At 36.4% G+C, this 16,649-nt stretch overlaps 2 long non-coding RNA genes across 4 annotated transcripts; one reads left to right on the plus strand and one right to left on the minus strand.

Annotated features, from left to right (window-relative positions):
- Nucleotides 1-1,630: 1,630 nt before the first annotated feature.
- LOC110795720 (uncharacterized) lies at nucleotides 1,631-16,649 on the minus strand. Of its 2 annotated transcripts, XR_008919176.1 has the most exons (5): nucleotides 16,463-16,649; nucleotides 15,558-15,868; nucleotides 11,571-11,704; nucleotides 2,001-2,423; nucleotides 1,631-1,897 (listed from the first exon to the last, which is right to left on the minus strand). It is a non-coding gene; the product is annotated as an uncharacterized lncRNA (long non-coding RNA). The 2 variants fall into 2 exon arrangements; XR_002535404.2 differs by lacking the exon at nucleotides 1,631-1,897 and having other exon boundaries at nucleotides 1,905-2,423; nucleotides 16,463-16,644.
- On the plus strand, nucleotides 9,512-10,756 carry LOC130459651 (uncharacterized). Of its 2 annotated transcripts, XR_008919178.1 has the most exons (4): nucleotides 9,512-9,652; nucleotides 9,864-9,908; nucleotides 10,043-10,120; nucleotides 10,333-10,756. It is a non-coding gene; the product is annotated as an uncharacterized lncRNA (long non-coding RNA). The 2 variants fall into 2 exon arrangements; XR_008919177.1 differs by having other exon boundaries at nucleotides 9,864-10,120.

Genomic DNA, 16,649 nt, shown 5'->3' on the forward strand with positions numbered 1-16,649 from the left:
AATGGGTTGGATCAGGTTGAAATTTTCAACCCAAAAATAACCCGCCTACCCGTTTAAGTTCAAGCAAGTATGTCATATAGATCTGTATAATGTTATTTAAAAGATTTAATTTCTCATTTTTCCTTCAACATTGAATAATTATCTGACATTTTGATTCATGTCAAATACACATCGAAGTATTACTTTTTTCTATGAGATATGCCACAAAAAAAATTACCTCGCAATTCTATAGTAAAGTTATTTTACACTTAAAAGTGGGAAGAAAAAAATTAAATGGGTCAACTTCATGTCAACCCGTTTATAGTTGGGTTGGGTTGGGTTGAAAATCTCAACCCGTTTAATTAAACGGGTCGAATTGGGTTGGGAAAATCTCAACCCGTTTATAAATGGGTCGACCTGATTTCGACCCAACCCAACCCATTGCTAGCTCTAGATGGGTATAAGGATAACATGTACTCACCTTGATGATGGGGCGAGTTTGAATTGATCGGATTTGAGAACACTCACCCAATCCTAATTATTATTGTCACTTTTAAATATTTTTTCAATATTATAGCTAATAGAATTATACACTCATTTTGATATTTCGTAATAAAATTATGTCAGTATATTTAAAATTTAGTTGAAAGGAAAATTGAATTATTTATCGAATATAGGGATGTCAAATTGTCATTGAGGTGGGTTTTTTGGGAGATCTCTATGTGCATCAGCCCCAAGTGGGTGGCGACGGAGGAAAGTTTATTGGGTGATGGGGTTAAAAAATGTATTCGTCGCGGGTGAAGGGACCCGCTTGAGTCGCTAATCCTTCATCTCATTGATTATGAATATATATAAAAAAATTACTATTAACTTACATATTTGTTTTGTTTGTTTATTTACTCAATAACTCTAATCAGACAAATGAATTTTCAGAGGCTCTATATAATAGAGTTTTAAAATTCAAAACTCTTTTACCAAAAAAAAAAAAAGTCGAGTATAGGGGTGGGTGTGAATACACGAGAAGAGAGGTGATGAAGAGGGGGTGGATTTTATTTTTTACCTCTTGAAATGGGGTTGAGAGGGGTGGGTATTGTTCCTATCGCGGATGGAGGGGGTGAATATGAGAAATGTAGGCGGGTGCGGGCCCTGCCCCGCCTCAAAGTCATCTCTAACTCAATAAAGTAAATGGTCTAGATAGGGGGTTAAGTGGTCGGGTCATGAGATTGACGGGGCGACTGTTGGAGTATTAAGTGGGTATTAAGGGCGGGTAAGATAGTTTTATGTTTGACATAAGTGGTGAATGAGAATGAAAATAATTTTATCTATGTACCCTTATTTGTTTAAATTGTTTTAATAAGTAAAACACTGAATGAGCAATAACAAATTTATTTATCATTAATTTATTTATTTAAAGAATATTTATAAAACCTATTTAATTTGATGATAATTGTCTACCACATTTCATGCAAATTTATTTTTAGATTATAAATCGTGCATCACACGGGTTCTATACTAATATCTTTATAAAACGGAGGTAGTATGACACATATATTACCACCAAATAGTAGTACTTAAAATATGGATTTTCCTCCAACTTTTACATTGTTTCGAACGGATTCCCCTAGGAGCCCTATCATGCATCTTTCCCCTCTCAAAGTGTGGAGCCCGAATATTCCTAATATTATTTGTACTTGCGTATACTTTTTCCACTTTTCATTGTAACAACCTTTGCGTATCTTAATTTTATACTGCGTAGTATACATGACGATTCACGTTTTATTGTACATAATATATATCCTTACCCGACTGCATTTTCATGCACCATATATGCATGTATCTTGTGTCTTGGTAAATGTAACTCCCTATAAATACTTCAATGGCCTTTCTGATAGAGATAATATTAATTCTCTCATACATTCTGTAAAGACCAATAATATTGTGTTACAAATTCTTTATCACTCTTATTATCTGCTATATATATATAATCTAAGTAGAAGTCAACGACATTCACCAAAATTTACCTCTCAATCAATTGTAGATGGCAAACAAGCTTGCGATTCTAGCAGCCCTCATGACCATCTTGGTGGCGATAAGCCACGCCACTCGAACCACCAAGCCTGAGGCTGAGGATGGTGTCGTCCCTAATCGGCTGGGAAATGGGATGATTCGGGAGTGCCGCCACTATCTAAAGTCCAGTTGGCCGGACCACTGTGAGCCATTTGTGACAAAGAACGGCGTGGTGAAGATTCAAGGGGCTGGGGAGGACTTTAATACGTGTTGTAGTGAGCTGAGAATTATGCATCCAGTATGCCAATGTGAGGCCATGAAGATGATGGTGGAGAAGTTTAAGATAGGGCCAGGACCTAAATTGGAAAGGGCCTTGCAACTCCCTTTGAGGTGTGGCACCATGGAAACTAAGTGCACCATGTAATATCACATGCGTCCTGCATCACATTGTTATCTTGAATATTCAATGTACTGATTATAAATAAGACAGAATTTAGACATGATTTCAAGGCATGGTATATACTTATCTATTCTCCTTTAGTTGCAATGTTTTTACTTTTACGTTTATTAATTAATGTCCATCTTTGACCAATAATATCACTAATTGTGCACAAGAAATAATCGTAACACTTTAAAACATGCAAAGTTTAAGTTACTATTGCAACAATAGTGTAGTTATGGTTTTGCCCCCACCTCAACCTCTCATTACTGAGTTGCCCTCCTCTCCTAATCAAACCAGGTTGCTTCTCTGCCAGCTTTTTTCATTTTTTTGCTCTTTTCTTTCTCTCTCTTCTTCCCCGATCTTTCCTCCCCCGAACTTTCTCTCTGCTCCCTCTCGATCTTTCCTTCTGCTCTCTCTTCCCTTTCACTGCATAATTTCAAATTTTCGATGCTTCTCCTTCCTCCCTTGTCTTCCACTTTTGATCTTCACATCCAACTCCATGTTTAGGAGATCTGAACTAGAAGAGAAGGAAGAGGAGGAACCGATGTGGAGTATTTCTCATGGATATATGAATTTTTTTAATTATTCTGATCTGACATACGAGTACTCTTCACCGACTAATTCCTTCGATGTTGGTGCCAGAGTTGACGGCTAGGGTTTTCGACAAATCTGATACTACAATGGCGGCTAGGGTGTTTGATGAATCTTCTGCAGCTAGGGTTCTTGATAAAAATCTCAAAGGTGAGTGTCTCTCTTTTATTTTCTTACTCTGTGAATTCTCAAAGTACGTGGTAGATCTGATTGTGGAAATAATTCCCCCATTTCGTTGCTTTTTCCGTTCCTCCTGCAGTCAGGCTCAATAATGGATATCCGTCGTTGCTTTCCGGGAAATCTAAGGTTTTTTTCCAATGATTCTCAGTTCCTCGCCGAAGGCGGAGAAGGGGAGGGAATGGAAGCGCAGAGTTTTCTGGAATTCTTGACGACTGAGAGAGTGAAAGTGGTGATGATGCTGGTGTTATGCTGATCGTGTTGTTATGTCTGTCGCCATTGTCTCTCTTTCTCAATCGCATGGTTGGAGCTGAGCATTTTCTTTCAAGTCTATGTTCTTTGGTTGCTCGAATATTAATCTGGGCATTTAAAGCTTTCAAAGTTTATTTTGAGTTGTTTAATTATTTTTAACAATTCTTCAGGTTTCGATTGTTTGATTAACTCTTGTGCAAGCAATGTAACATACATGAATTAATAGCTACTTGAAATTTCTTTCACTCGTGACATAATTGAACATTGTTTATTAAGTTTTATGCGTTGAGTGAACCTGCTTTGTCAAACTTTGTCCAGTTACTAAGCATTTAGCAGTTCCTGGATTTGCGTTTGAATTAGTCATCGTTTGAATTTGTTTTGTTGCTCATTTGGTTATTAGTAGGGGGTTCTAGCTCCTAATGATACCACTTCAATGGAAGAGAATTTAAAGTTCAGTTAGGGATTGAGAACTTCGGGATTCAACTGCAAAATTATGGAGACTTTGACTGATATAGCAATTCTTCATCAAAGAAATTGAGTAATTTTCTATGTAGGAGAATGGATGTATGGTAGAATGCCCTTTGTCCCTTACATCACTCCTATCGTTTACTGTCTTCTCATCATTAAAGAAAATTTTCTTATGTGCCTGAAGATATAATTTCGTGGGCCAATCAGTGATAATGACTAGGCTTGTGTCTTGCCAGAATCTTTTCCGACTTGTTAACCGTTGTGGAGCATTTCTTAACTATGTGTTTAATTGGGGATATATGTCCTCTTTTTTTTGACTTTAATGTCGTATGTTTAAAGTTGCAGAATGTTGGTAGGTTAATCAATTTGGTATTGGATCTGGCTGAGTAATTGTTTTATGTGGAGATGTTAGTTTTGTTATTAGGGTTTTGATTTTGAACTGAATTTTTGTGTTTTGTGTCTTTTCTCTTAAAAATTGCAGTGTGTACAATAGAGTCTACAATACAACGATTCTCAAGCACAAGAAGTCGTTGAATCGGTTTGTTGTTGATGAAGCCATCAATGATGACAATTTGACAATGCCATTGTAATTGTTGCTATGCTCCTGGTACAACGGACACGTTCCAGACAATACTTTTCTAATCAAGGTATAACTTTTATCATTGATGTGTTTTTATTTAGTTATATTGTTATAATTTCTGTTGTTTCAATTGTTACATTGTCCATTTGAGGTTCCTAGTTTGTTAGGGTTACAAGAATTTATGTCTATTGAATATGTGTTGGTTAGATTGTTTGTGTAAAACTCAGCTTGTCCATGCAACCTAGTAAAAAGAAAAGTTGAAATTATAAATAGATTGAAAACCCAAGTTGGTAGTTTTACACAATGACTGGCATCCACCAAGAATAAGAAGCATTCCATATTGTAAAGAACCAATTCAAAGACGTGATACAGAATCTAAAATAACTTCCATGGAAAAACCATAAATTTGTACCTAAAAAGTGAAGGACTATGTTAGTTAGATGCCTCAGAAATTGGGCTCCTTGGCGATCTACGCTCTGAAACTTTTGGACTTTGGTTAGGAGTTTTATCAGCAGCGTTACTTGACCGGGACGAGGAGCTCAACTCAACTGAAGTTATTTTCAGCTGTCTGACTGGTCTTACGGAAAATTTCTGAGGTGACTCCTTGGGACTTCCTCTGCTTTGAAGGAGGGGTTAGGTAATGAAGAAACAAGTAGGAATTCAAAATAGAAAGTAAAACGTAAGTTTGTTTTTTCAGTGAGATAAGGGTGGATATATAGGTGTGGATTTATCGCTGTAAAGATGCTTCAAATTCGCCTTAATTCTTTGTTTTAATTTTGGAACTCATGTAGGAATTCATATGCTTGCCTCCCATACTATTGTCTAGCATATTTGTTTACTAATAGAATTCAGTTATGATTTATGTAAATGATGATGCTAATATAGTCGAGTTCATGCTTGCAAGAGTGGTTGCAAAAGTTGAGCATATTTCTTGTTACATTCGACATACCAGGATATGCTGAGAGTGATCCAAATCCTCACCAAAAAATGATGACCTTGATATTCAAGAACTTGTTGATCGACTAGAGCTTGGCCCAAAGTTTTATGTCATTGGAGTATCCATGGGTTCTTACCCTGCCTAGGGTTGCCTCAAATATATACCTCGCCGGTATAAAGCTATTTATACTCATGTGCCTCTTTGTTTTCCCCACACTCAGTACATATATAGACTTTGTTTATGCTTCAAATGAAATTGGAAGTATTATCTGCTAGGTGATGCTCTGAGCAACTTGTTGACGCCGGTTCCCTTGGACTTGAAAATTTTGAGTGCGTTTTTAACCACTGGAAAATCAAGTTAATAGCAGTGCCTAGAAATAATATCACATGCAGTTCTAAGAAGCCCTATTAATTTATTAGAACTTCCCATGAGTTCATATTTTGAATTTCATACAGAAGTCTATAAAATGACTATTGTATCAACTTTTAATCGATGTTGTGTAGAATTTTACATAGTAACAAATTTCCCATAGTAGACATCTGACATACAGTTAGACCTTCTGAATGTTTATTCATCTTTGTATGACGACCTGATTATTTACTTAGTCTACACTAATATGATCACAGGGCTTAATTTGTATAGGGCAGAGCATAACCATAGTATAATTAGTCCAAAGTTTGATGTGGTAAATGCTATTAGACTCTGTTGTATGGATTACTGTGTTTTATTTTAGAAAACCGACTTAAGGTTCATCTCCTTTTCCTTCTTTCTTTTTGCAGGTTCACCATTGGCTTCTGTATTTTTGTTGTCGTCTTCAAAGGAAAATCTCGTATAGGTGTGTTTCTGGACTGTAATATATAGATAGATTGGTGGTTGTGTCTGGTGATTTATGTTAACCGAAATACCCCCATTTTCCTTTGATATTTTTTTGTTCTTTATCTTACGGACAGTGTAATTACAACTCTAACCTTTTTCCCCACTTGTATGTTGTGTCTCCGGTCCCCCCTTCATTTTTCCTTGTTCCCCTTTCCCTGCTTCCTTTGCCCTTCTCCTTTGAGTTCTTGATTTCAGGATGCTCAATTCGCCGCTCTCCCATAAGGCCATAACGAGTGTTGTCTTTCTTCTTTCCATTTTCCTGCTTCCCTTCTCTTTTCCGGGAATTTTTCTTCACCCGTATCCTTTCCTATGAGGGATTTGCCTTTTCTAGGGCTTTGATTATAGGAAGATGTTAACAAAAAGGTTGTTTTTCCATTGAGGGTAATTTCTTTGAATATTAACTTCCGGTTGGAATCATCCTTGTGTATGATCATGATCATGGTAGTGAGGAATTATACATTTATACAATCCTTCAAACTGAAATGTTTGGAGGTCTTACATATTCTGCATGTTTCATGCAGGTTTGAAGTTTAAATCAAGGCAAAAGGGATGTAGAGACATTTCTAACTATGGGAGTTATGGAAGATGTTAGCATTTACCCCCAGCCTGCCGGAGGTAACTATAAATTGCACTCTTATCATCAATTTACTTAAAATTGTTTAGCTTTTCAAGAGAAAAAACTGCCCAAGTTGCTTTGTGTTGCCCTCTCCAGCTTATTTGCGGCTTCCGCTCTAAATTTTATTGGTAGGCCAGTGGATCCGTTGGCTTCAATATATCAGAAGGATTTAGGACAATATACCTTTGTTCTCTTGAACCTAGGGCCTAAGCTTTGAAGGGAATCTTCAAGTTGCCTCGGAAGCTTGGCCATTTAATATCCTAGACTTTGGATCAAATTACCAAATTGTTTGGCTTATGCTATTACGCTATTCTCCAGTTGGTTCAACTTCGTTACTTGGTAGAAAACTAGAGATAGTGGTGATTGTTATGTAGAAACATATATGTTATCTGTTGGATGGGATGTTTCAAAACTGGAATCTGTCTAATTTCCATTTGTTTACTACGTTTCTTTTTCTTCTAACACCCAAGACAAGATGATAATGCTCTATACATTCTTCTGATTGACGAACGTTGGCCATGCTTATTGATGTACTATGGTTGTATTTACTTTGGAATTCGCTTCTAACCCCCCTGTATGCCCCCTGTGATATTCATACGACATTTCTTCTCATTTGGTTAGTTCAGACTATAATGGAATAGTTAATGCTTACGTTATGCAGGTTGGAGCGTAGTGTGTGATGTCTGATTAACTATCTGATTAGGTATATTTAAATCCATGCTTTTGTAGGGTTCGTTCAATAAGAAAGTTATCAGCCTTTTTTGTGCCAACTACCTCAACTGGATGAGGTGTATCGCTCCCACTTGAGTCATTGATTGAGCTTTTGTTTTTGGTGCAGGTTAGAGATTTCACTCACTGGAGATTTGAACAACATAGTTGCACTTCAGGGAGTGCTGGCACCCTTCGATATCTGCGAGGTATATGTAGGACTTATTCCTTTAAAGTATTTGAAGTCCTAAGTTCTTATTCGCACTTCATCTGGACACCAATCTCTGTCCTAATACAACCACAAGGTTTGGCTCATGCATTCTGTCAGGTTTTTCGTTTTGTCTGGTCTTCCTGTTTTCTACAATCAACACGAGCATAAATGCTTTTGTGACGAAATCATTCCCCGGTATTTTAGTTAAGAGTAAAAGAAACTAAACAAATTAGGAGTGGCATTTCCTACATGATGTATGCGCACACCAATTCCTAGATCCATTTGCTGTTTATTAGAGTTGTTAGTAGTTGGCTGTGTGATTAGTCTTTGGTCTTCAAGTTATATAAGGCAGTGATTGAATACAATCATTTGATTTCAAATGACTCATTTCAAATCCGGGAATTCAATTCCAAATTCTTTGTTTGGGAAATATGATAATTTTAAATTTATCATTTTAAATTTAACATCTTGTTCGGAAACAAGGAAACTTTTAGTTTCAGAATTTGATCACTGAACTGATATTTCTCGTGTAATCCAATTCAACATCAATGACAACTATCGTAGAAATTGTTAAATTCAAATTATTTATTCTTCTCAATTACAATTTGACAATTTGATAATTATACGGAGTACCAACAATCAAATCACATTAATTTTTCTTGTTTTTAACTATACATCTGCAAATTGGTTTCTCTTGTTTTCAACTTAAAAACATATAGAACTTCACTTGATTGAATCTCATCTCTTCTACTTCTTGAAGAAGATTTTCATTCCTCGGCCTTCTCTTCTTTTCTAACTAAAAGCATTGATTTTTCACCAGATTAACTAGAAATTGGCAGATGTTGAAGATTTGGATTGGTAACCTTTGAGACAAAGAAAGTGATCGACATCACAATTGAATAACCGAACAGCTCAGCCTCACAACATGGAGGTGATCGGAGGTGGTAAGATTCCACGGCGAGGGATTAGGCAGTTACGCGGTGATCGGAGGTCTGGAGGCGCGGGGGATAACGAAGGTGGATGAAGTAGACAATGGTTGCAAGAGAAGAGAGAGAATGGTGGGAGAACGGGTGGTTGAGGTGGTGGAGAGCCGGTGGTTGAGGTGAGAAAAAATTAGGTCATCTGTCGAAGAGAGAGAGGGAGGTGAAAGAAAGAGCAGAAGTAGTTCAACCCAAGGAATTGAAAAGACTGGTTTTGAGGTTGTATTTCAAATTCATTAAATTGAACCTATTTCTTGAAAGGCTTGGAAATGGGCCAAATCCAAATCCAAATTCCAAGAGCTCCCAAACAAGTTAATTGGGTCAAATCTCGAATTTCAAATGAAATCCATTTTTCCAAACAGGCCATAACTGAATTTCTTCTTCTTTTGCAACTTTTCAAAACGATCTGAAACCCAGAAGTCCACAAAACATGTTGGTCCACTACTTCTGTTATGGGATGATCATGATATTATAAATATCATGGTTTTGGCGGGAAAGTTAGTTGCAAAAGTTAGTTAAAATCAGTTAGCTAGCTTTTAAATAAATTCCCTTAATTTTAGGAAGTTGTTAGAAGGTTGTTGCTGATTCCTTATGCCAGCTTATATAAGGCATCATTCAATGTACTTGTTAATGAATGAATATAATAACAACTTCTACTATCTCCTTCTTCTTTCCCTTTTCTTTCTACGCAAGCTTCCTCTCTTCTTCTCTCATCTATTTCTTAAACACTGTCAGCCATTGTTGGAGAGCTTGAGAGCTCCCATATCAACTTCACTTAGCTTAATTGCTCTATTAGGTTGCTAAAGGAAAGATTAATTGAACCTGATGGTGCGATTTTTTTATTTGTTACTTGATTTTTATAACTTTAGGTTCTCTGATAAGGATATTAGCCTATTAGGAGAGCCAAAGTATGGGTTAGGAAGTTTGGAAAAAGGGGATTTATCACTTTCAATTCTGTAGACGGATGTTAATTATCTGGATTGATGCCTCTGACCTTATGCTAATCGCTCTGTGTGTTGTGTGTTGATGTGTGCTGCAGAACCCTACTCGGTTCCTCTGAATTGGTGTCGCTCGTGTTTCCCTTGTCAGTGCAACATTTATCACACCTGATGGCTAACTTTCTATGCTATATGTGCTTTCTTTTCGGATAATATGTGTCAACATTGTTGCTCATGTAGGTCTTGCTACTAATTGTTGTTTATTCTTCATGGATATCAGATAAGTTGTTGCTGAGCCAGTCCTCAACTGTAGCACGGCGAAGTAAACAGTTGAGAATTACTCTAAGCCCTGACACAGGTAATCCCATTTTTATACATTTCTGTTTATTAGTGTAGCCTAGACTCGTCCTTATGAAACAAGATTGTTGATTGGTTGTGCAATGCATAGTGGATCAACTGCCACTCTGCCAGTAGACCATCACATATGACTAGAATGGTTTGTCAACTCTTGTATTAAGATTGGGTATTGCCACTACAAGATGCTTGCCAATAATAAGTTTTTTCTGGCAGAGATGACATGGGATGTGTAGCAGTAGATTGATATTACAAAAGGCATGAAACCAAAAGGCGTGATACTACATTACTACAGGAGGCTTGTCAATGCTTAATAGTTCTACTACTATTATTTTAAATTTGTAGGTAGTATTAATTACTCATGTATTGTTCAAAGTTTGTTTGCAATCAAACATGTGCTAATCTATTTCCTATAATAATTAGGCTCAGGATTTGCTTTTGCGTTTTGATAAATATTTTCTTATAACTTGGGGGACCGTATGCGCTAGCGCACGGATCAACAACTAGTTATAAAAAGTTGATATTGTGAAAAAAATAAAATGAATCTAACAAGATCACACATGACTATCTTTTAATTTACGTACTTCCTCCGTTTTTTACTTGCACTATTTAGGAGCACTAACATTAAAAAAGGAAGTAATATCAAGAATATCCCTATGATAAAAAATAAAAATAAAAACAAATTAAGTAGAAAATGTTGTTATTAATGGGAAATATAAAATATGTATAATGGTAAAATGAGGTATTTGGTGTGTGAATGCATGGAAATGGTGCAACTAATATGCAACTTCCAAAAAGAAATTTTTTTTATGCAATTAAAAAAACAGAGGAAGTTTAAATTATCAAAGTTGGTTAAAGGAGAATATTTAAATAGTGTAAACGTAAAACGTTATAACTAAAACAGAACGGAAGAACTAGTTAATTTGTTTTTAAATGTTCTCATCTATTAATCAATGAGAACAATAGAAGAAATTTTAATTTATCTTCGTCGTCGTATTTAAAAAATTCATACTCCGTAAAGAAGAAATAATACTAAGCAATCAATTTTTGACTACATATCAGATGAATTAGATGTAAATAAATTATTATTCACTACAACAACAAATTAAAAGGCCCGTCCGTTTCGTTGAAGACGGTATGATATAACTAACAATATGAGAAAAGTACTCCGTAAATAACATTTTAACAATAAATTATCTTTACTAGTACTCCATATAAAACATAATAATGTTATGACTAAAATTCTGAGCTTGAAAAATAAGAAGAGAGGAATAGATAATTTAGAGAAAACATAGATGGGGGCTGCAAATGATTGTATTATTTCAACCCTAGTGTTTCTCGCATTTCCTCCACCTTATACACTACTGCATGCATACACTACAGGTCTACAAGTCCGAAAGCACTAAAAACAATGAAACAATAACATAAGTTGGTGGAGTTGGTGGAGAACTCACCTTGTAACTTGGAGGTCACAAGTTCGAGCCCCATCAATTGCGAAATGCTTGAAAGTGGCTCAAGCGATGACCTGCGGAGCTAGGCTGGTTAACCTGTGCTAGGTGCTGGTTCAGTTAGGGCCCCTTCTTCTTACCTATTAAAAAAAAAAAAAATACAGCTTGTTATTAATCATCCTAGCTAATGATGAATGGCTTAATTTAAGAATGGCCTTCCTATGACAGCTGACATTGTGTCATGGCCAAAAAGTAGAATTTCACATTTCTCCTTTGTTATTCCCCTCCAAGCTGACTAGCTCCTTTGTTAGTGTACATCTAGTGTAGAAAAAAAATTTGTATACCACCACTAATTTGTTGATACATCATCAAACACAAAATGAGAATGAAATACAATAAATATGTCATTTCAACCAATAGAAAAACATGGTGTACAATATGCATTGTACACTAGGTGTACATTTAGTAGAATCCTAATGTTGATGAGGAGCTCCCAACTTGATTATCAATTTCTTGCTCCCAATTAATTTGGTTAACAATTTCTTGTGCTACTGGATTGGTAGAATTTTTGTTAGGGATGTCATTTCCCCTGATTGAATTTTATCTCTGATATAGTGACGATCAACTCTAAGTGCTTGGTTCTTTCCAGTAGTATTGGATTTGCAGCGATTGCCAATGTAACTTGATTTCCACATTTTAGGACAGTAGGTGGTAAATTGTGGAGCCCTAGGTCCTTTAGTAGAAATGGATGCCATTTTTCCTCCTTAGTTCTCTCTTTTATCTTCCCATCAACCCTCACCCATCTACTACTTCCCATTTTCTTTTGTTCTCTGTGACTTTTTTGTAAGGAACCAAATAAAGGAAATAAACTAATTCTAAATTGTATTTTTCCTTGAAAAATATTGTCAATGAAAAATCTTTTTGCAGAGTACTAAAGCCGATAATTGTGTTCGTTTAGAAACTAGAGTTAGATTGCTAAGTTCAATAAGATTTCTGGTAAAATGTTTAAGCTCCGTTTAGTAGGGCGTAAAACGTTTTCGTGGAAAACGATTTTCTCCTTTGCAATCATTTTACGTTGTTTGGTTGGACAAGGGATGAAAAACAAATTTCCATGACTCCCTCAAAAGGTGGAAAACCCTGTTCCATTTGAAAGGGAGGGAAACCACTTTTTCTTCTTTCTTCCTTACCTCCCTCTCATTTCTTCCCCTTAATCTTCACCATCTTCTCCCATTTTCCTTTAAGATACCAAACAAAGGAAAACTAGTTTGAAATTGTGTTTTCCCTTGAAAAATGTTTTTCATGGAAAATCATTTTACAATGAAAACGTTTTACACCTTACTAAACGGAGCCTTAAAGGGTAACAATGTATTAATAATTATGGGTATGCTATATTAATGGAAGCATATGGATTTGTTGGAATCCTAGGAGAGTGAATAGTTGTATCACTGCTAGTCATGCTCAGGCTATTCATGGCTCGTCAGTAATCTCCAGACGGGCATAGTGTTTGATTTCATTGCAGTTTATGCTTTCGATTCCATTGAGTTGAGAATGGATTAGTGGAGGTTTATCGATAATGTGTGCGCTAATACTACATTTCCTTTGCTTATTGGGGGAGATTTCAATTCTGTTTTGTGCTTTGTCGATAGATTGAAATCAGAGATTTTACGAAGTGTTTTCAAGATAATGACCTTAACTGCTTGAGAACTGTTGGGAGTTATTACACATGGGTTAATAACCAGAATTCTTATCAAGCCTGGCTCGATAAGGATTTGCGCTCGAACTCGGGAAAAATTAACCAAACCAAGCCGAGCCATATTAGAGTTCGACTCGGTTCGGCTCATGTCCACCCCTAAATGGAGTAAATCCTTCTTACACTTAATACCCCACTACTACTGCGTAATATTTATTTCATACTTACCCCACTTCCAATATCTTTTATTTCAATTATTTAATCCACACTTACCCCAATTCTTTTATTCTTTAATAAAATCAACTCATCTTTATTAAATTTCGTATCAGTCAAAGAACACCAATCATTTACATACGGATGGAGCATTAAACAAACAAAAGGGACAGATGGAGTACTACGATAGAAAATATAGTGTCCTCAAAGATTCAAAAAGCAGCCGAACAACAAACACATGCGAAGGATACTCAAAACAAAAGAATATAGGCCAGCTTACAAGTTACAGCACAAGTCCAAAACGTGTAAAAAATCTTAACATGCACTTCCACACCACACCACACCCAACTTTAAAAAGTTCATAAGGCACGTACTTAGCATGCAAACACCTCAATAACTCTATAATAAAAACCAACTCCTACTCTAACAAAAATCTCACATCAACTTAATTATTAACCTTCCAAAAACAAACCCCTCCAAAGAAAATATGGCGAAGGCACTCTCAGTCCTCCTAGCAGGCATAGCTGCAACCCTACTAGTCATGTCCACCTTGGACACTACCGGCGCCATAGCCAATGAGGCACAGCTAAGCTCACGCTGCGAGCGACAGCTCCAGCGGGAGAAAATGGATCACTGCAGGAACTACCTGAAGAGCGAAATGAACTTGCTAATGATGCCGAATTCGGGGAACCAAGCTTGCTGCCTCAGGGAGTGTTGCGAGATGCTCCAAGAGATGGACAAGGATTGCGTGTGTGAGGCACTCGAAAGCATGGCGGAGGATGAGACTGAGAGGGTTATGATTAGAAGCGCAGAGGGGCGGCAAATGGGGAGGGTGGTGCTTAGAAAGGCTATGCAGCTCCCTGGGAAATGTGGTATTAGTACACGCTGTGAAGCTAGTATTGGTACCACCACCACATACTAATCTAAATGTAACTTAGTTAATTAAGTACTTGGCATGCACTTGTTGTACTAGATACTAGTGTACTACTTTCTACTTGGTAGGTAATAAGGTACATCATCGTGTGCTGTTTTCTCTTGTAAGTTATGTTTTGATTCTGCTACCATGTTAAATACTCCTTAAACCGAATCATGTACTAAATAAACAAAACTACCAAGTATTTCTCAAACCTCAGCTCCCAATCAATCGCTCTCAATAGTCAATAGATACACACTTTGACTATTTACATACTTTATATACAACTTACAAGATGAAATCTAAGTGCTACAGGATTTAAGAAGCTCTTGCAACTTGTCCTGTCTTTCCACCAATACATTAATTAGGCTTTTACTTTGATAATACTTGTTGCTAAACAAGGTTTTCCAATCTAATCATAGTCTCCACTCTCCACTCTCCACATACATCATTTTACTCTTCCCACATATTTATTCCTAGTTTCATATATCATCTCCAGATATTGTCTGGACTTGTTCTTTAGTTCTTTCTCAGATGGTACAAACTACAAAGGACTTGATTCCCCTGTCATCCTTATCAAAGACACTATATATCGAAGCTTCCTTAAGCGCTTCAATAGGAATTACCCTCCTTTTTCAAAGATTTAACAGAAGGGATGAGTGGATAGCCTCACAATCTGGACTAGTAAGATGCATGCATGAACATAGCTGCTAGCCTGCTACAACATCGTTGTCATCCTCCTCAAAGTTACTAACAGATAAATTAAATCAGCAGAGAACTGACCCAAGAAAAAGGGAAGCCACAAGTTTACAATATACACCCACAGTAATTAAGCACAAACTCGGGATGAGAAGACACATCACATTACTTGAAACAAGAACTAATATAAATGTCGTTGCCTTTCAACTTCTTCCATCATAACAAAACTCATCTGCTAGTTGGTCTTATTCACATAATTCTCTTAATCTATACTGGATTCTTAACATATATATGTCTCTAACCCAACTACCAAAGGATATTAAGAGATCAGTTACGGGATTGAGTGGTTCAAACTTCAAACCTCACATGGATATGCAAAGGAATGAAAAAAAAAAAAGGGGGGTCGTGAAGACTGTGATAGGGTTATCAGCCATTATTACCCATAACTAAGACTGAAAAACAGAATAGGAGTCCTCACCTCAAACAAGGACTTGAATTCATTATATTGCTTCTTCGTCACTTGCATTCGAAAATAGCAAGTTCTTTTACCAACCGGCCATAAGCTTCATTGAACCTTCTATCCCCCTATGGAATCTGCAAACCTTAAGTTATGCCACTGTATGTCCTGATTTAATCTGCTATACCTGAAGCTATTGCTGCAGATCCAAGTGTTCTTGGCATTACCCAAAACACTTGGAGATAAAGCAAGGCTTCAGATATTACATGCTCCGTATTATAGCTTCATCAAATCAATATCTTAGGAATATCCATAGCCTTGTTCTTTCTCATCTAAAAGAGTATAAAGAGGCAAACATTTCAGTGAAATACTCCATCCCCAAAAATGAAACAATTGAGCTTTAGAATTCAAGGCAACAAAAACTTGACCACAATGTAATTGATTGCTATAAGTCGCGGTGTGGTGAATCCGACATTGTAAAGCTAGACGTTCCAATTAAGTAATCTATTCCACAATAAAAGCATCATCAAAGCAACCTATAATTCTACAAATGGAAGAATGCTACAAACATCAGATTTACAAAAGAAAAGAAACAGAATTGACAAAAAGTGTTTCAAAATCTTTATTCAATTGACATAAACATGCATAAATTAGGGTTTCACACCCCTAAACACTCAAACATTTAATAATTGGCACCAATTACAGTTCCTAAAAACAAGGGGAAAAGAATTAGGGTTTCAATTGAACAAACGAACATCCAATTTAGGATATCAACACTCGAAAACAATAATTAACCAATATTTGCAAGATTAGAATCAAACCAGCAGCCAGTAATTCAATTATACACAAAAAATCAAAAATTTGAAATTTAATTGCGTTATGCAACAGTGTAGTGAAATTGAGAGAACATAATTGGACAAGCTTACCTTGCGATCCATGCCCCTTCTAGAGTTCTAGTGTTAGTGTGTTACTTATGGAGTATTGGTATTGGAGTCTGGATACCTCAACGAGTAAACAAAAAAGTTTAGGAAAGGGGTGGCAAATTGGGAATTGACGAAGGGTAATTGAAAACGGACCAAAATGTTTATAGTGCCTTAAATGAAAAGAAAAAAA

Source organism: Spinacia oleracea, chromosome 4 (assembly GCF_020520425.1).
Source record: "Spinacia oleracea cultivar Varoflay chromosome 4, BTI_SOV_V1, whole genome shotgun sequence".
In the NCBI taxonomy this organism is placed as follows: Eukaryota; Viridiplantae; Streptophyta; class Magnoliopsida; order Caryophyllales; family Amaranthaceae; genus Spinacia; species Spinacia oleracea.